The sequence below is a fragment of the Sus scrofa genome, chromosome 7 (assembly GCF_000003025.6).
Source record: "Sus scrofa isolate TJ Tabasco breed Duroc chromosome 7, Sscrofa11.1, whole genome shotgun sequence".
NCBI classification, from domain to species: domain Eukaryota; kingdom Metazoa; phylum Chordata; class Mammalia; order Artiodactyla; family Suidae; genus Sus; species Sus scrofa.
In genome coordinates, this window is record NC_010449.5 from 12,531,862 (window position 1) to 12,549,254 (window position 17,393).

General features: G+C 42.2%; 1 protein-coding gene and 1 long non-coding RNA gene across 10 annotated transcripts in view; one reads left to right on the forward strand and one right to left on the reverse strand.

Moving 5' to 3' along the window:
- Positions 1 to 17,393, reverse strand: part of ATXN1 (ataxin 1) — a 430,913-nt gene that overhangs the window by 231,924 nt on the left and 181,596 nt on the right. The window lies entirely within an intron of this gene.
- On the forward strand, positions 1,721 to 15,082 carry LOC106504330. Its single transcript, XR_001297722.2, has 3 exons — positions 1,721 to 2,193; positions 12,950 to 13,071; positions 14,793 to 15,082. It is a non-coding gene; the product is annotated as an uncharacterized LOC106504330 (long non-coding RNA).

A 17,393-nucleotide genomic window follows, 5' to 3' on the forward strand; every position in this document is an offset into this window, starting at 1 on the left:
TTTTGGAAATGGTCTATAACCCTCAGGCTCCCCACGCAGCTGGCCTTCAGAAACCTGAATCCTCAATGGCAGGCTTCCCTGGCACAGAGTTCAAGCGATACCAGAGATCAGATCACCTGTACGTCTAAGACTGCAGACCGGGTCCACGCACAGCATGGGCAAAGGCCAGAGGTGAAGATGGCATGGCAGGGCCCCCGGAGATTTTCAAAAAGCAGGAGGAATACGTGTTCCTCCATAGAAAGGGGGAGTCGTGGCAAGTCCTGAAGAGACAGAGAAAGTTTGGAATGAGTCCCCCTGGGAAATGTGACAGGGCATCTGCTGGAGAAGAAGCCACGAGGACCCATCGCAGACTGAAGAGCAAGACTTGACATCAGGATGGATATGCTGGGTTCGGGGACTGCTGCGCAGCTGTGTCAGGGGTGGGGGGTCACCCAGGGTTGGTGGCTGGAAGGGACTGTGTGACACTCAGCTATTGTGAGAGCACAGTGAAACTTGCAAACCATGAGACCTGCGCTGGGGAGGAAGACAGGGTGGTGACCGGGTTCCACGGGAGGGAGGGAAAGCAGGGGGCCCATAGGTCATGACCAGAAGGGAATTGCTGAGTCTGAGATTTCAAGATTCACAAAGGCCCAAAGAATATTGGTTCAAGGTGATACACAGGTTGTAGGTGTGGCTGGACTTGCCGGGGGCTCAAGTGAAGGAGGGATCAAGTCTAAGGTGAGTGGCTGGTGGGAGTCAGGCTGACCTGACAGCAGCAGCACCAGCCTTTGAAGATGCCCCCTCACTCCAACAGACAGGGGAATAAATCATAATTTTTTTTTGCTTTTTAGGGCTGCCCTCAAGGAAGTTCCCAAGCCAGGGGTCAAATTGGAGCGATAGCTGCCAGCTTACAAACAAAGCTGCAGCAACTCAGGATCCAAGCCACATCTGCGACCTACAGCACAGCTCATGGCAATGCTGGATCCTTAACCCACTGATCGAGGCCAGGGATCGAACCGCCACCTCATGGATGCTAGTCGGATTCGTTTCTACTGCGCCACACCAGGAACTCTTAATCATAATCGTTTTGTCAGAGGGACACAAATGCTTGCTCCAGGGCCAAAGGCATGATGAAGAGTCTTTAGACCACATTCCTTAAGTTTCAGGATCAGAGAAAAGCTCATAAAGCAAAGAAAATTCTCTAAGAGATGAACAGGTGCATGACCTGCGTTAATATTATCAGGAGGGAGGCAACAGACAGCGCTGTGATTAAGTGTAAAACAGATGTGAGTCCAACCCCAGGGCCTCCAACTGCCCAGTGGAAGTGACTTCAGGCTTCAGGAGCTTCTTGAAGCCACAACCACCACGTGAGTAAAGGGACGATTCTCTCAGAAATGCTGTTCAGATACGATGCTTAGAAGAGGGTCTGAGGGTGGGTGATTCGCAGACGTTAATTGATACTCTTACTCTTCCATAACTACATGCTCGAGGAAAGTTATTTTTAGGAGAGTGAGACAGGTAAGAAAAGTGGAGAAACAAGAGTGAGGCAAACAGATGTACGAAAGGGAAAAAAAATTCCCTTTTTTCCCCAATTCATAACTGCTCAGAAGCATGTCCACACAAAAGCTTGCTGAGGAATGTTCAGAGCAGCATTATGCATCTCAGCCAAAAAGCAGAAATAAACGATCAACAACTCACAAATGGGTAAACAAAATGTGGTCTACCCACACAACAGAACAGGCATGCTCTTCATAAGCCCTGAGAACGGATAACAACCTCCAGTGTAGACGGACCCGGTGAACGAAGCCAGGCATAAAAGTCCATTACTGTATGATTGCATTACATGAAATGTCTAGAAGAGTCAAATCTCTATGGAAAGCAAACAGACGCGCGGTTGCCAGGAGCTGGGGGCAAAAGGGTTGGAGGAGAGTGGGAATTGACCACTAAAGGGTGCAGGGTTTCTTTTGAGGGTGAGGAATGTGTTTTAAAATGTCCTGCGGTTAGGTAGTTGCGCAATTCTGTGAATACAGTAAAAAGTACCGGATGGTACATTTTGAAAAGGAAGATGTGAGCTCTGCGGATCTCAAGGCTTCCTGCTTCCCATCTCCGGAATAACACGCTTCGTCTGCCCTGGGTGAGAGAGCCTGATGGGCACAGTGCCTTCACTTAGGAATATCAGACGACATCGAACCCCTCCTCTGGAGCCCTTCCCAGGTGGGTGCCAGGGAGGTTATTTTTCCTCTCCTTTCTCTCTGCTTCTTTCAATCTCAGCCACTGCCGTCTGTTTCCCCAGGTGCACAGTGGGTAAAAATCAATCTCTGCTTGATCTTTCACAGGCAAAAGCTTTAAGGTGGACGGGCCCTTTAGACCCAGTTTAAAGCACCCAAAAAATACCTTGGGGGCATTCTGAAGCATTGGTTTTTGGCTTCTCTGTACCACGAGGTCAGAGGCCCTAAAAACACACACCCTCCCGATTGCTCCGTGGAACAGCCAAACTCATTTTCTTTGGGGAATAAATTGCAAGAACATATTGAAAAGCCATTCCCCGCAGTGCATCTGACGTTTGATTTATCTGATAAACGTGCCAATACTTACCTAAAGTAGCCTTATAATACTATTGGCTCCAGGTAACCAACTTTTTCCAATAAAGGTCACCAGTGTTTTTTGTTTTTTTTTTTTTGTCTCTTGTCTTTTGTTGTTGTTGTTGCTATTTCTTGGGCCGCTCCCGCGGCATATGGAGGTTCCCAGGCTAGGGGTTGAATCAGAGCTGTAGCCACCGGCCTACGCCAGAGCCACAGCAACGCGGGATCCGAGCCACGGCTGCAACCTACACCACAGCTCACGGCAACGCCGGATCGTTAACCCACTGAGCAAGGGCAGGGACCGAACCCGCAACCTCATGGTTCCTAGTCGGATTCGTTAACCACTGCGCCACGACGGGAACTCCACCAGTGTTTTTAAGGGTATACTGAAGCTAAAAAATCAGAATGCCGGTTTATTCACTTGCAACACTCATCAGGACAACCAAACAAAAACCAATATACTGTATAATAATCCTACTATATATATATTATATTGCATTATATATTAAAATATTATAATCACATTGTATTATTGTTATTTCCACATGATTCTGAAGGTCTTTGGGTAATGTGGCTTTTGTCCCCCCCAGAAAAAATGCCCACAAAATATCTTTACTATTTCAGCAATCCAGGAACTGAATATGAACGCATTGCTCAAAGAATTTCCATGTAAACCATTATAAAACAGAGGGTTCATAAAGTCTGAATGTTCGTAAAGTCTCTTTATGTTTCAAAGCTTCAATTTTCAGGGCTGAAGCTACCAAAAAAAAAAAAAAATGATGAAGCATCATGTTTTATAACAGGTTATTCTGGTCAATGGCGTGTCAGCTATAAAACATAAACTTCTACCGAGGCAAGCTCATTCAGTGGCTGTAAAGTAGCCCACTGGGCCCAATTTCCATGAAGAGGTGCCAACCCCATTAGGTGTATATAATCTACAAATGAATGCAAGCGCTTTTAGAGCTGGTAACTGCCTGACTCTGGCTGGTATGGGGGTGGGGGGAGTGTCTAGAAAGAGAGAGAAAGGATTTTTCATGACATTGGAAATTAAGAGAAGTTTGTAGAACATTCAAGTTGAATAACAAGCATAAAGCTTTCATGTATCATGAAGTATCTAGAAATCCGTACACTTGGAGCCTGCTCATAAGCCATAAATGCATTACACTTACTGATTTATATTCTTTACTCAGTATTGCATGTTTTTGCATCTAGAGGTTAAGAAGTACCACGCCCTACTCTGCTTTTGCTTGGATAAGGTTGAAAAATTCAGATGGTACCATGCTTCTTGGGGGGGGGGTCTTCAAGAGGTGATTTCAACTGTTCCTCCTTAATTAATGATTTTTGTTGGAATTTTAGATTTCTGGATTCCCCTAAATTCTCTCTTGCAATATTAGAGTAACTTCTAGCTACTCTGGTAACATTATCAGCCAGTGCACTTACAGAAAATATAGGTTGTCTTTTACATATTTTGACAGTCAAGACTCAGTAAAAGCCTGAGAGTATTTTATTGCAAATGCTTCACATTTATATAGTAGTCTACAGTTCATAAAGTGTTTTCCATCTCACTTATGTAGGCTTCTTTGTATTAAACCACAGCTTGCCATTCAATTTCCGTAAAACCTTTTCGGAAGTATTAGTCGATTAATGAACATTTACCATCGAGGTGATCTGGAATCTATGAGGACAATGTGGGGATGGCAGAAAGAGCATAACATCAAAATTATTTTCACACTTTTGACAGTAAAGCAAAACCATCAAGAGACCTGACAAAATAGATAACCTTAAAACTCAAAGGAAATGTTTCTTTCCTTTATTTTATTTTTTTATTTTAGGGCAGCACCTGAGGCATATGGAGATTTCCCAGGCTAGGGGTCTAATCAGAACTGTAGTCGCCGGCCTATACCACAGCCACAGCTACAAGGGATCAGGATCCGGGCTATGTCTGCGACCTACACCATAGCTCACAGCAACACCAATGCTCTTTCTGCCATCCCCACATTGTCCTCATAGATTCCAGATCACCCCGATGGTAAATGTTCATTAATCGACTAATACTTCCGAAAAGGTTTTACAGAAATTGAATGGCAAGCTGTGGTTCAATACAAAGAAGCCTACATAAGTGAGATGGTAAGGCCAGGGATCGAACCTACGTCCTCATGGATGCTGGTCAAATTCGTTTCTGCTGAGCCACGATGGGACCTCCCATAAAAGGCAATGTTTCTTGCATGGGCTACAGTATTGCTTTAAACAGAAGGGAAAGATCATTAAACATGACTGCTATTCACTAAATGTTAAGCCCACTAGCATCAAAGTCTGAGTCTGCAAATACAAATCAGAATAACAGCTGAAACAGTTTCTTACTGTTGCAGGCTGCGCTTGCATGGTTAAGGGGTGGAGGAAACACAGTATGCTCTGTAACATGGAAGCACATCCACCTGAGATCTACCTGTGCCAAGTTTACACAGTCCTAGGCAGCATCAGTAGCATTTGTGATCCTATTCTGTCAGCTGCTCGGCTAACAGCAGAAACTTTGACTTGCATGTGAATAGCAAGTGGCCTAAGAAGGAGCATTTCCAAGACCAGGTTTCCAGCTCCTTTACAATACAATGCTGGCAAGAATATTTCTGTGCATATGTTATGCGCACATACAGATTAAAAATAAAGTTTGTAATCTGCAAATGGGCTCCATGGATTAAATAACTGATTGATCAGGTATTTGTAAAAGCAAACTTAAAAGTCCATGAGGTATGTCTCTGTGACGACAAACTATAAAATGCTCAAAACTTTTTTGTTAGCATGGCACTTTGCTGCGATCTGTCGGATTTTCCCTTTTATTTGTGAAACACACACAGAAGAAAACTATAAACTTCAGAGTTCTTAACCTTTACAAGCCAACACAGCAATTATACTGCAAGCTATGTGACACTCCGGGGTAATATGACAGAAGAATTATTCTCTTCCTCCACTTCCTTTAAATGTTTCTCAATTTCTCTGCAATTTAAAGATGGCCCGTGAAACAGATTTTCTTAGCCATGAATCCCACTGAAGATAAATCGGTAGATAAAAGAAAATCTTTATTCCATTTCACAAGAAAATTTGAGGCACCCCAAAGGAAATGTTTCTCAATACATAAAGACAGTCTCAAATTTGAAGAACAAGGCTATCATCAAAGGGAAGGCAAGAAAAGTAAACATAAGCTAACTTGACAAGCCCATACTGATAAAGCACAGATAAATGTTGTCTCTGGGTTCCATGCCTGGTACAGGCAGTCCTCAACTTATGAATGAGCTGCGTACACAAAGTTCATTTGTAAGTCAGTTGTTGGGAACTCCAAACTCATTTTCTCAGAGAAATAATATTATAAACACGGCTTGATTCGGTAGGAAGGCAAACAAGAGCTATGAAGGCCATAATGAAGACAAAGTCTAGTACTGACAGCTCTCAACAAGCTGTCTCTGTGCTGGGCAAGGAATAATAGGTACCAGAAGTAGGAGAAGGTGAGGGAGAAGAGGGTTTCTCCTTTACCTGGAGCTCTCAAGTTCTTTGTGGTGGCACCTGCCTGCCTTTCTACATGCTCCCCATACCACCCCCACCTTCCATCTAAAAGCTTCATCTCAGCCCATGTAATAGAGCATGAAAATAATTTTATAGCATTAACCCTCAACCCCTCTCCCCAAACCTCGCTTCCTGTATGCAGTCATCTGACAGAGGCTAATAAACCGTTCAGTTCAATCAACACTTGTTTCAGAGTTTTGATGGGAGATATAATCTTGGGAGAGTGGAATGGGGACCACAACCACACTCTGAGAAGAGAACACAAACAATGAGCCATCTGGAAGGACGGGGATAATTTCAGGAATTCCTTTAGAGTTTAGCATTGTTATCAGGAACAGGATTCAGCTCCTAGGTTGCACAGGTGGAAGAACTACAGTAGAAACGGGTTCCTGACCCATGACATGGATAAAAGCCTGGGGTGGTGGTGCGAGCGCCATCTCCTAGTGGGCAGCAGGCAGAAGGTTCTTTGCTTTTCCATGTGCAGCCCCATGTGACTGCTTGATCGTTCTTCTCATTGAAGATAACATCAGGGAAGGTACGTTCAGATCAAGATGGTTTGAAGGATGAAGAGTCCTCATATACTCAGTGGGATCCTGATTTTCCTAAGACAGAGGTGTGCTATCTGGCAAAGAACTAGGTACCTACCCAGGTAGGCACCCAGGGTGTGGCTAGGATGGAGGTAAAGGATGACATCCAGCTCATGAAGGTATCCAGTCATGGCAGAGGCTGGTTCGTGTTCAACAAGCCAGATTCCCTGACAGACAGGCTGACATGTCCCACCTTTACCTGTAGTTAGGTATGTCCCTGTGCCTGATTCTGGCCAAAGGGATGCAAAACAGAACCATGAGCACTGCAAATGCTAACAAAACCTCCCACAAGAACAGTCACGCTCTCTCCCTGCCTCCAACCGCTGGCCAAACTGCTGCAGGAGAGCCTTAAGCTCTCCCAGTGACCCTAGGGAATGGCTGAGCCATGCGATGGAAGGACTCTGCATCTGGAATCACCAGCACATGGATACCTCCACCCCACCTGTGGAACACCCCAAGTTAGAAGTAACATGATTGAAAAAGAAACTTCTATTCTGTTCCACCCTGAGAGCTGGGATTGTTTCTTAATGGCAACATCCTTGCCCTCTGCACTTTGTTGCATCTTAGGAAAACTCTTTTATGTTTGCCTGTCCTGAACAATCCACTAAGTTGGTTTGTCTCTAAACGAAATGGCCCCACCCTGCTGAGATTTTTATATCACTTTGAGTTTTTCTTGTTTTTCTCCTCCCTTCACTCTGGTCTGTACATTTAATACAGGAAAGGCTTCTTACACTGTTTAATCTAGCTGGGAAACTTGATAAGTAAACTTGTTAAATCATTAACCTGACTTTGAGTGGCCTTCTAAGCCAACAAGGGCTCTGGGGATCTCAGGGCCTCATCTACAGTGTCAAATGCAGGATTTTAGGTCTTTCACTTTTCTCTTTGCTGAGAAGGCTTCTTTCTATCATTTTCTGATTTCATAAGTAGGGGAGGGTTGCAGAAGTTCATGTGCTGGATAAGAAAACTAGGATATCCTTTCTTATGACAAAATTCACAGAAGTGCCATCCCTTGAATTTTGTTAAAAGAAGCTTGCTCACTCCATTCTCTGATTCATTCACTCATTCGTTCAGTTTGCTTCTAATGGGAAACAGGAAAAGAGAAACTAAAAAAGGAAAGATGAGAGTGAAGAAGGGAAAGAATTTGTAACCGGTCCCCACCTCTGGCTCTGTAAATATCACCCATATTTCATCACTGAGCTGTTATAGGGTATAATAAAACTTTAATATAAGTTTCATCAGATTTTGTCTAATCCCAAAACTTGGCTTTTTAGCTTTGTTCCTTCTACAGCAATTATCTGGTACCTTCCTCCCTCATTTCTTTGTTTCATCTCTGAAAAGCCCATGAGATTAAACGGTGATGCACTTCCCACCTGGTATTTTAAGAAATAATGACAGGCTCCTGTCTTCAGGCTATACTACAAAGCTATAGTCATTTAAAAAGTATGGCACTGGCACAACAACAGGAATACAGATCAGTGGAACAGGATAGAAAGCCCAGAAATAAACCCATGCACCTATGGTCAACTCATGTAGGACAAAGGAGGCAAGAATATTCCATAGAGAAAAGAAAGTCTTTGCAATAAGTGGTGCTCAGAAAACTGGGCAGTTACATGTAAAAGAATTAAATTTAAACACTCTAATACCATAAACAAAAACAAACGCCAAATGGGTTAAAGACCTAAATATAAGACTGGATATTATGAAACTCTTAGAGGAAAACATAGGCAGAACACTCTCTGACATAAACCACAGCAGTATCTTCTCAGATTCACTTAAGAATAATGAAAATAAAACAAAAATCAACAAATGGGACCTAATTAAACTTAAAAATTTTTTCAGAGCAAAGGAAACCATAACCAAAATGAAAAGACAGCCCTCAGAATGGGATAAAATATTTGCAAATGATTAAACTGACAAGGGATTACTCTCCGTAATATACAAACAGCTCATTCAGCTAAATTAAAAAAAAAAATCAGAAGAAGACCTAAATAGACATTTCTCCAAAGAAGACATACAGATGGCCAAAAAACACATGAAAAGATGCTCAACATCACTAATTATTAGAGAAATGCAAATCAAAACTACTACGAGGTACCACCTTAAACCAGCTAGAAATAAGAAATAAGAAAACTAGGATATCATTTTTATGACAAAAATGATACTTACATTTTACACTGTTTGTGGGATTGTAAATTTATGCAATCACTATGGTAAAATGGTGTGGGGATTTCCTCAGAAAAACAAAATAGAACTACCACATGATCCAGCAATCCAGCTCCTGGGCATCTTTCCAGAGAAAACCATAATCGGAAAAGCTGCATGCACCCCAATGTTCACTGCAGCACTATTTACAACAGCCAAGGCATGGAAGCAACCTAAATGTCTATTGATAGAGGAATGGATTAAGAAAATGTGGTACATATATACAATGGAATATTACTAAGCCATAGAAAGGAATGAAATAATGTCATTTGCAGCAACCTGAATGGACCTAGAGATTATCATACTAAGTGAAGTTAGTCAGTCAGTGAAAGACAAACATCATATGATATCACATATATGGAATCTAAGAAAAGGATACAAATGAACTTATTTGCAGAACAGAAACAGACTTTAAAAACAAACTTATGGTTACCAAAGGGGAAAGGTGGTGGGGGGAAAGACAGACTGGGGACTTGGGACTGGCAGTTGTACCCTGAGGTATATGGAATGATTGGCCAATGAGAACCTGCTGTATGGCACAGAGAAATTTATTTTCTGTGACGGGTCTATGTGGGAAAAGAATTTGGAAAAGAATGGATATGTGTACATGTGTAACTGACTCACTTTGCTGTACAAAAGAAATTATCACAACATTGTAAATCAATGATACTTCAATACATTTTAAAGAATAAAAAAAAAAAGAAATAATGAATTAACCTGTATGATACGTGTGTACCACCTCTTTGACAAAGGATGGCCTGACAGGTTTCCCAATCCTCATGGAACTCGGCTGAGGGATACGGAGCAGAGATTCCACCTGCCTTTACCCTGCAACCTCTTTTTTTTTTTTTTGGAGAATAAATTCAGCAAGTGACTTCCACTTCTACTGCCAAAAGAAAACGAGACTCAAAAGCTTCGGGCACTCTGAGAAGGAAAGAAAACTGACTGATATCTATGGACGGTGGAAAGACCCACCGGACAAAGTTGTGTATTTCTCCATGGAATCTTTATATAGAACCATTGACTACAATTACAATTTTGAAACATGTGTCCTATTAAAAAATCCTAAAGTCAATACATTAGTTGGAAAGGACGTAAAAAGAGTCTTTATCCTGCCAGTTTGAACATATGCACCTCCACAGCAGGCTCATAAAGGGCCCTGGTAGTCACTTTCCAGAGTGTTCTGCCATTGCCAAAATCCACGCTACAAAAGATGTCATTTCTTTTTACATTCCCACAAAACATCTATTCATATTAGGAAACATATCGCCATTTAGAACACGTTTTAAATCCACCATAGGCAAGTCACATGCCATGGAGAGTGTACATTGTTAAAAAGATGTTTGAAGTGTCAGCTCACGTGCTGCAAAAGTGATACTCAATTTTGGGCTAGAATCAGAACCACTGCGGTTTTAGGCTTCTTTTTTAAGAATGCCAAGCAACTTCCATTTACAAGTTAAGCATAAAAGGGTTGACCCTCTCTTCAGTTGCCTACTATCAATACAGTTCATTTAGCCTAAATGAACCCCTTGCTTTCAAAGAAGGGCTGCATTAGAAACATAACTCGTTGACCAAGAGAGGAAGGGAGACCTTCAAAGACCTTTAAGACATAAACCAGTGACAGTCATCCATAAACAAACAAGGAGGTCCAAGGGTGGACAAAGTAGTGACACCCACAACTCGGCCCCTCGCCTGGTGTTACCCAAGCCCCAAGACCAACTCTGATTCTAAGGGGACACTGCTGATGGGGAGGCTACCCGCGTGCTGCAGAGATAGGACGATATTGTCCTTTTTGAGCTATGGGTGGACATGTGTGTAATAACTGAAGAAAACGAGGCAATCAAGGCTACGGAAACGCTTTCCTAAATTACACAAACTGAGAGATCGGCCCAAGAGAAAAGAAGAATGACACAGTGAAACCCACCCAGAAGCACACTCACCACGAATGGGTCCCCTCAACGGGCCACGTTATACCAAACAAGTCAAAAAGACACAGCACCTGGAGATTGGGAGCTTGAACGAAGCATGCAAGCTTACTTTTTCTCTTTCTTCTCCTATCAAGTTCATGGTGCTTTTATGGTATTTTAACTTTCATGTTTGGGACTCCTGGGGTCCAGGGACCTCTACCTTGGCAGAGTTAAAGGAGTATGTATGGGCTCTTCCTCTGTAAAATGGTGATTTAATATGAGAGGTTTTTGTGTGTGTGTGAGAGCTGAGTGTGAACAGTAGGCTTGAAATCTTTATCAAGCAGAGAGAAACGCCAGCTTGAAAAATATTCTAACACTGTTCATGGCTGCTGTTAAAAACAGAGAAATCCCCTCCCTTCTTTTTCTTTGGAGGACAGGGAGCCTTTTGCTGGGTCTCACCTGCTCATGTATAAATTCATTCAGTCCAGTTCAAAGCATGGACCTTCCTGTTCTGGGTCTCACTGCAGGCAGTATTTATACTCTTTTTTTTCTTTTCCTTTTTTTTCTTTAATAGCTGTACCCATAGCATATGGACATTCCTGGGCCAGGGATTGAATCTGAACTGCAGCTGCCACCTATGCCATAGCCACTTTCACCCACTGCGCAGGGCATGGATGGAAACCGCACCTCTGCAGTGACCCCAGCTGCTGCAGTCAGTTTCTTAACCTCCTTCACCACAGCGGGAACTCCTGTTTATACTTTTTTTTTTTTTTTTTACTTTTTAAAGTTTTATTGAAGTCGAGTGGATTTACAATGTTGTGACAATTTCTGCTGTACAACACAGTGGTTCAATTAGACATGTACACAATCCATTCTTTTTCAGAGTCTTTGCTCATATAGGCCATCACAGAATACTGGGTAGAGTTCCCTGTGCTATACAGCAAGTTTATACTCTTTCTAATCCTCCTTCTTCCCCTGGAATATGTCATTCTCCAGTGTCGGCATGCAAATATCTGCTGGGTGAATGACTTCAGTTATGGACACAGCACCATCCACCTGCAAGGGTAACCCCGGAATTACTATCAGCTCCTCCTCCTTCAGGCCCCTTCATTGGTCACTGCCCTCTAGGGTTCTACCTCCTCAGCAGCTTCTGGATGTGTTGATTCCTCTTCCTTTTCTGCCCCCACCCCATCCTTCCTAACCCAGGCCTCCAATGAATAGGCTCTCCTTTACCTATTTCTAACTCCTAACCTACCGACTTCCATCTTTCCCAAGCCCAGCCACCCTTGGATACCCCGTCGCCAAATGCATATATAGATTGGGACACTGAGTCACCTCTTCAGACAACTTGCAACTTGCAACTCAGCATCGCCCGCTGTATTGATGTCAAACTCCTCCACCAGGTTTTAAGGATCCTCTACTCTCTCTTCCCCAAAGCTGGCCAGCTTTCCTCCTCACTGAGCTCCAGCAAAAGTGTGCACATCACTCGGCCAGCTTCCCAACATACCCCACGCAGGTCACAGGTCATGCTTTCACTCCTGTTGCCCCTACAGAACAACCCCGAAGTATGCCCCACTTGTCATCTCTACCCTTTCTTTCATGCTGCAAATAGTTTTTCTTCTTGTATGAAACTCTTCCACTCTCATCTCCAGCCATATCTCATTCCCCTCAACACCCACTCAGTCCAGCACTGGCCCCTCCATTGCAAGCTCTTAGCTGTATACTGCCATATATAGCTCTGCACTTTCTTCTTGTGGCTTGGTATTGCACCTTTAACTAGATTTTCTTAAATTTTAGATTTACAGAAAGTTGCAAAAACAATAGCATTCCTTTGTACCCTTCATCCAGCTTCCCCTTAGGTCCATATCTTATGTAACCAAAGAACAGCGATCAAAGCTAGAAAATTAACTTGGGTCAACTAAACTGTAGAATGTATGAGGATGTCACCGATTTTTCCACTATTGCTCTTTCTCTGCTTCAGAATCCAATCTCAGATTTCATCGTGCATTGAGTTGCCCCATCTCTTTCACCTCTTTCAATCTGTGGCCATTCCTTAATCCTTATCTTTAAAGAACTTGGACGTCTGTGAAAAGCACTGGTTTGACTGGGTTTGATTGATATTTTCTCCCGATGACAGTGAAGTCATACCTTTTTTGGGAAGGACCAAAGAGGTGCTGTGTCCTTGTTGGCACTTCATATGATGGAGCCGGTGATGAACCTTGATTACTCAGCTAAAGTGCTATCTCCAGGATTCTCCAGGTAGACTTAACATTTTTCTCTTTGTAACTCCTAAATATTTTGGAGAGAGATGCTTTGAAACTCTGCAAATACTGCTTCCACTTAAACTTTTGCCTATTAATTCTAATATCCATCAGTGGAACCTTCCTATGGCAATTACTACTATGTGTTCTAATGGATGCTTTTCTATTCCTCTCATTTTAAGAAATGGTCATTGGAATTCTTCTGTAAGGAAGTTGTCTCTTTTGCCCTACTTATTTATTTATTCAGTTATATATTTATATCAGTATGGACTCATGGGTATTTATTTTACTCTTTGCGTTATAATTCATTGTTTATTTGACTGCTCAAGTTGTTCCAATCCTCAGCTAGATTTTATACCACTTTAGAGCAGATAGGACCATATCTCAAACTTCTTATAAATCTTCCCTCGTCCCGTCTCTCAAGTCTAAGACAATGATAAGTGCACAGTAGGAGTCTGATCCATCGATTGATTCATTCATTCAACAAACTATGATTAGGGCCTTGTCTTAACTGCTAGAGTGACAGCAAGTAAAACAGTTCCCCTTTTCAAGAGCTTTATAGCCTAGTTAATAGAGATCCATTCCCATGAAAGTCTGTAAGTCCCTATAAACGTATTTGGAGGAGAGGGGCATCCCCACTATTCGAAAGTTCACTTTATGATACTTCCCTTTTATAAAAGACCTACATCAGCACCTGTTTGAGCTAATGCAAAGAAACTTGAAGAGAATGTTGGCTTTTATGAAAACAGGTAAGACGTGAAAATAATTTCAGTATAGGGTTTTTTTTTTTCTTTTTGCCTTTTCTAGGGCCGCTCCTGCAGCATATGGAGGTTCCCAGGCTAGGGGTCCAATTGGAGCTGTAGCCACCGGCCTACGCTGGAGCCACAGCAATGCAGGATCCGAGCTGTGTCTGCAACCTACACCACAGCTCACGGCAATGCCGGATCCTTAACCCACTGAGTGAGGCGAAGGATTGAACCTGCAACCTCATGGTTCCTAGCCGGATTCGTTAACCACTGCACCACAACGGGAACTCCTCAGCATAGGTTTTGAAGCCACTGTCCCGGCTGCAGTGGGTGTCCCCAGCAGCAAGGGCAGCACCTCCAAGCTCCTTCCTGGGAACGACTACTGAGCACCTCAGCATCAAGACACCATTGATTTGAACTGTGTCTGTGAGCATCTCTGCTTTATCTGTTTGTTTTGTGCAGATGTGAGCAGGACTTGTCCTAAGGTATCTGCTTCTCCGCTTTAAGTCACTTTACAACTTAACAGGTTTAACGGGAATGCTCTACTTTCGGATATCGGGGGAGAACTGTAGAGTGATGGGTCAAATGGGAATATAGTGAGTTTTACTTGAAGAAGAAAAAGTAGGGTGATAGGTAGGAAGGAAGGACTTTCCTAAGAAAAACAGTATTTTGATCCTTTTTAACTTCACTGCTCACTCTATAAAAAGAGTGGGCATATAAAATATCTAGAGATACATACCATCACACAGCAGATACGCCCTGGCTCTGCAACTTCTAAGCTAATTCCTAAAATCAAACCTCAAGGGCACACTTTTTAGGAAGATTTAATGTAGTAAACATAGACTCTTTATATGGTGACTATGTGCTTTACTAGAAAAATTGTCAACAGTTAAGGTTAAAAAAAAAAATCTGAGAAGCCATTTGTCTTAATCCAGTTTTCAAATCCAATTTCATAGTTTTTATTCCTTCACAGGGAATAATGAAGAACAAATAAGAAGCATCATCCATCAAAGACGGACTCCCTAAGTTTCTTTACTTAATTCAATTTGCTTGTACTGCTCCTACAGTATTTTCCAAACAAAGCTGTTCTTTTCTACATGTGATAGTTCAGTCCTGCAAACATCCTCGGGAATAATAAACAAACAATCGGGGCACATTTTCTGCCACAAATTACACTCTGCAACATTCTTTCTTGATCCAAAGCATTCTGAATTCCAAGCAAGCAGAGACACGTCTGCACTGCAAGTCCTGCACACAATAGAGAATGTGTATTTTTAGACACTTATTGACACTTAAACCTGTTAATATTTAACTCCTACTAGTGTTCTAAAGGATGAATAAGCAAATTCTCCCGCACACACAATGTGACATCAAGCATTTTGATTGTAATAGGAAACCCTGCTGAAAGGATTTTACTTTCACTATGTTATGTCACCCTTTCTGATTAATGTCAATGTGTCTTTTCCATGGAAGGGTGTGTACAATAAATGTGCGTATGCGCCGTGTCTATGGATTACCACATGTATTCATGAGTGCAACACACAAAAACACTCCTGCGCATACAGATCGGCCCCCGTGCTAATATCCACTTACAAATATAGTCTGTTCCACTCCCCGCGATGCATATGAATACACAAACAGCATCTAAGCCAGGTGACTCCCTTTCATTCACTTCTGTAGGGGAATAAGATAAAACGCCCAAAAAGAAGAAAAAAAAGAAAAAGCCAAGTAGACACTTCATGGAGTCTGTGATTAAGAGACAGAGAGGCTAATGAGACAGATGGGCTGGGGCATAAAGGGAATTTCAACACCCAGCCCACACTTGGTAGAGACTGACTCTCTTTCACCTTTTCCCTTGCAAAGTCGTCCCCATTCAGCATCCCACTATCCTGACTCTTATCCCTCGCACAGACACCCCCACCTCCCCGCACTTCTGCCCAAACCTCCTGAGATCAGGATTATTAAATAAAACGACCTACTTTTTCTTTAGCCTGTTATTCAAGGTTTACGCAGAGGCAATATTTACTATAAAATCTTGCGGTTTCTAGCTCAACAGAGAGTGGACAATTCCATGAACAGAGCCGGCTGGAAAATTTTTAGAAAAATCCCAGAAACATAAAAGAATTTCTGGGCCAGAAAAATGAGCAGAAAAAAAAATAATTCATATATTTTTTTTTCTTTTGAGAGCTGCAGCTGCGGCATAAGGAAGTTCCCAGACTAGAGGTCAAATCAGAGCTGTAGCTGCCAGCCTGTGCCACGGCAATGCTGGATCCTTAACCCAGTGAGTGAGTGAGGCCAGGGACTGAACCCACATCCTCACGGACACTATGGCAGGTTCTTAACTCGCTGAGCCACAACGGAAACTCCTCACGTATGTTTTCAAATTCACAGACGTTTCCTCTGTGTGACTGGTCCTCTAAGTTATTCTCACAGGTGATCACTGCCCCTTAGAATTTCTCCATACTATAAAAATGGTGCATTTTACAGAAATAACATGTAGAGGGCCTTACAATTCACACAATACTTTTTTATGCATTCCCACCACTTGATCCTCACAGCACTCCTGTTACATATAACTATCTCTATTTCATAGACTACTAAAAAAAAAAGGCCTTCGGCTATTAAGTGATTTCCTGTAGGTCACAAAGCAAATAAATCACACAACTGAAACTCAAAATCAGAATTTCTGTTACCAAATCTCATTTTTTCCCACGATGTGAATTTTATTTAATTTTCCTTGCATTCAATTTTGGTTCCATTTTCTAACAGTAGAATTCAGAACTCTGCTCATTACCTAAAGATTTTATGTGCTTCTAAATGATACTATATATTTAAATTTTTTCTATATATTTTTTACGTATTCTGTAAAAGTACACGCACATAATATACATATGTGTGAGTATTTGGTTAAGTTCTCTCTTTTCTGGTTAAATTAAAATGTCCAGGTTCCTTTAGCATCTGCTTCCTTTATTCCCTGACATCTCCCTTTTGAGAAATCTGACATCATATTATTCAATGATCTGATTGTTTCTGCGTTGACAAATCTTTCCTCAGTCCTTTTTTTGGGGAAAATTGTTGTTGTGCACACTGCTTAGTATTTTTCAATTGTCCCCACTACACTTCCAAGTTCTTATTCAAATATTTATCACGATGGTTCCTCCCACTCCAGAAAACGTAAAGAATTCTACATTTGTATTCCACCGCATTCGTCTACCAGGCACATTTCTGGAATCTTTCTTCCCTGCCACTGGGGTTCTTGCCAAGATCTTGAAATTAAAAGAGATGGGCTGCCCTTGCCGATCTTGCAAGTTCATCCTGCCTGAGCCATTCAAATGGTACCTTCACATAACAACTTCTCACCATAGTATGTTCTGATGTCATAAATACTGCACACCATGATATTATCCTATGCAGGGGGCAACAAGAGGAGGTGGTTCTAAAAGACAGCTCTGTTTATGTGCCAACACAGGCCGGTAATTAGACCACGAGGAAAAGGGAGGGGGAAAAAAAATCACAAGATTAGAGCCCCATCGGATATGAGACAAGCCCCCTCTCTGGGGTTGTGCAGGAGATC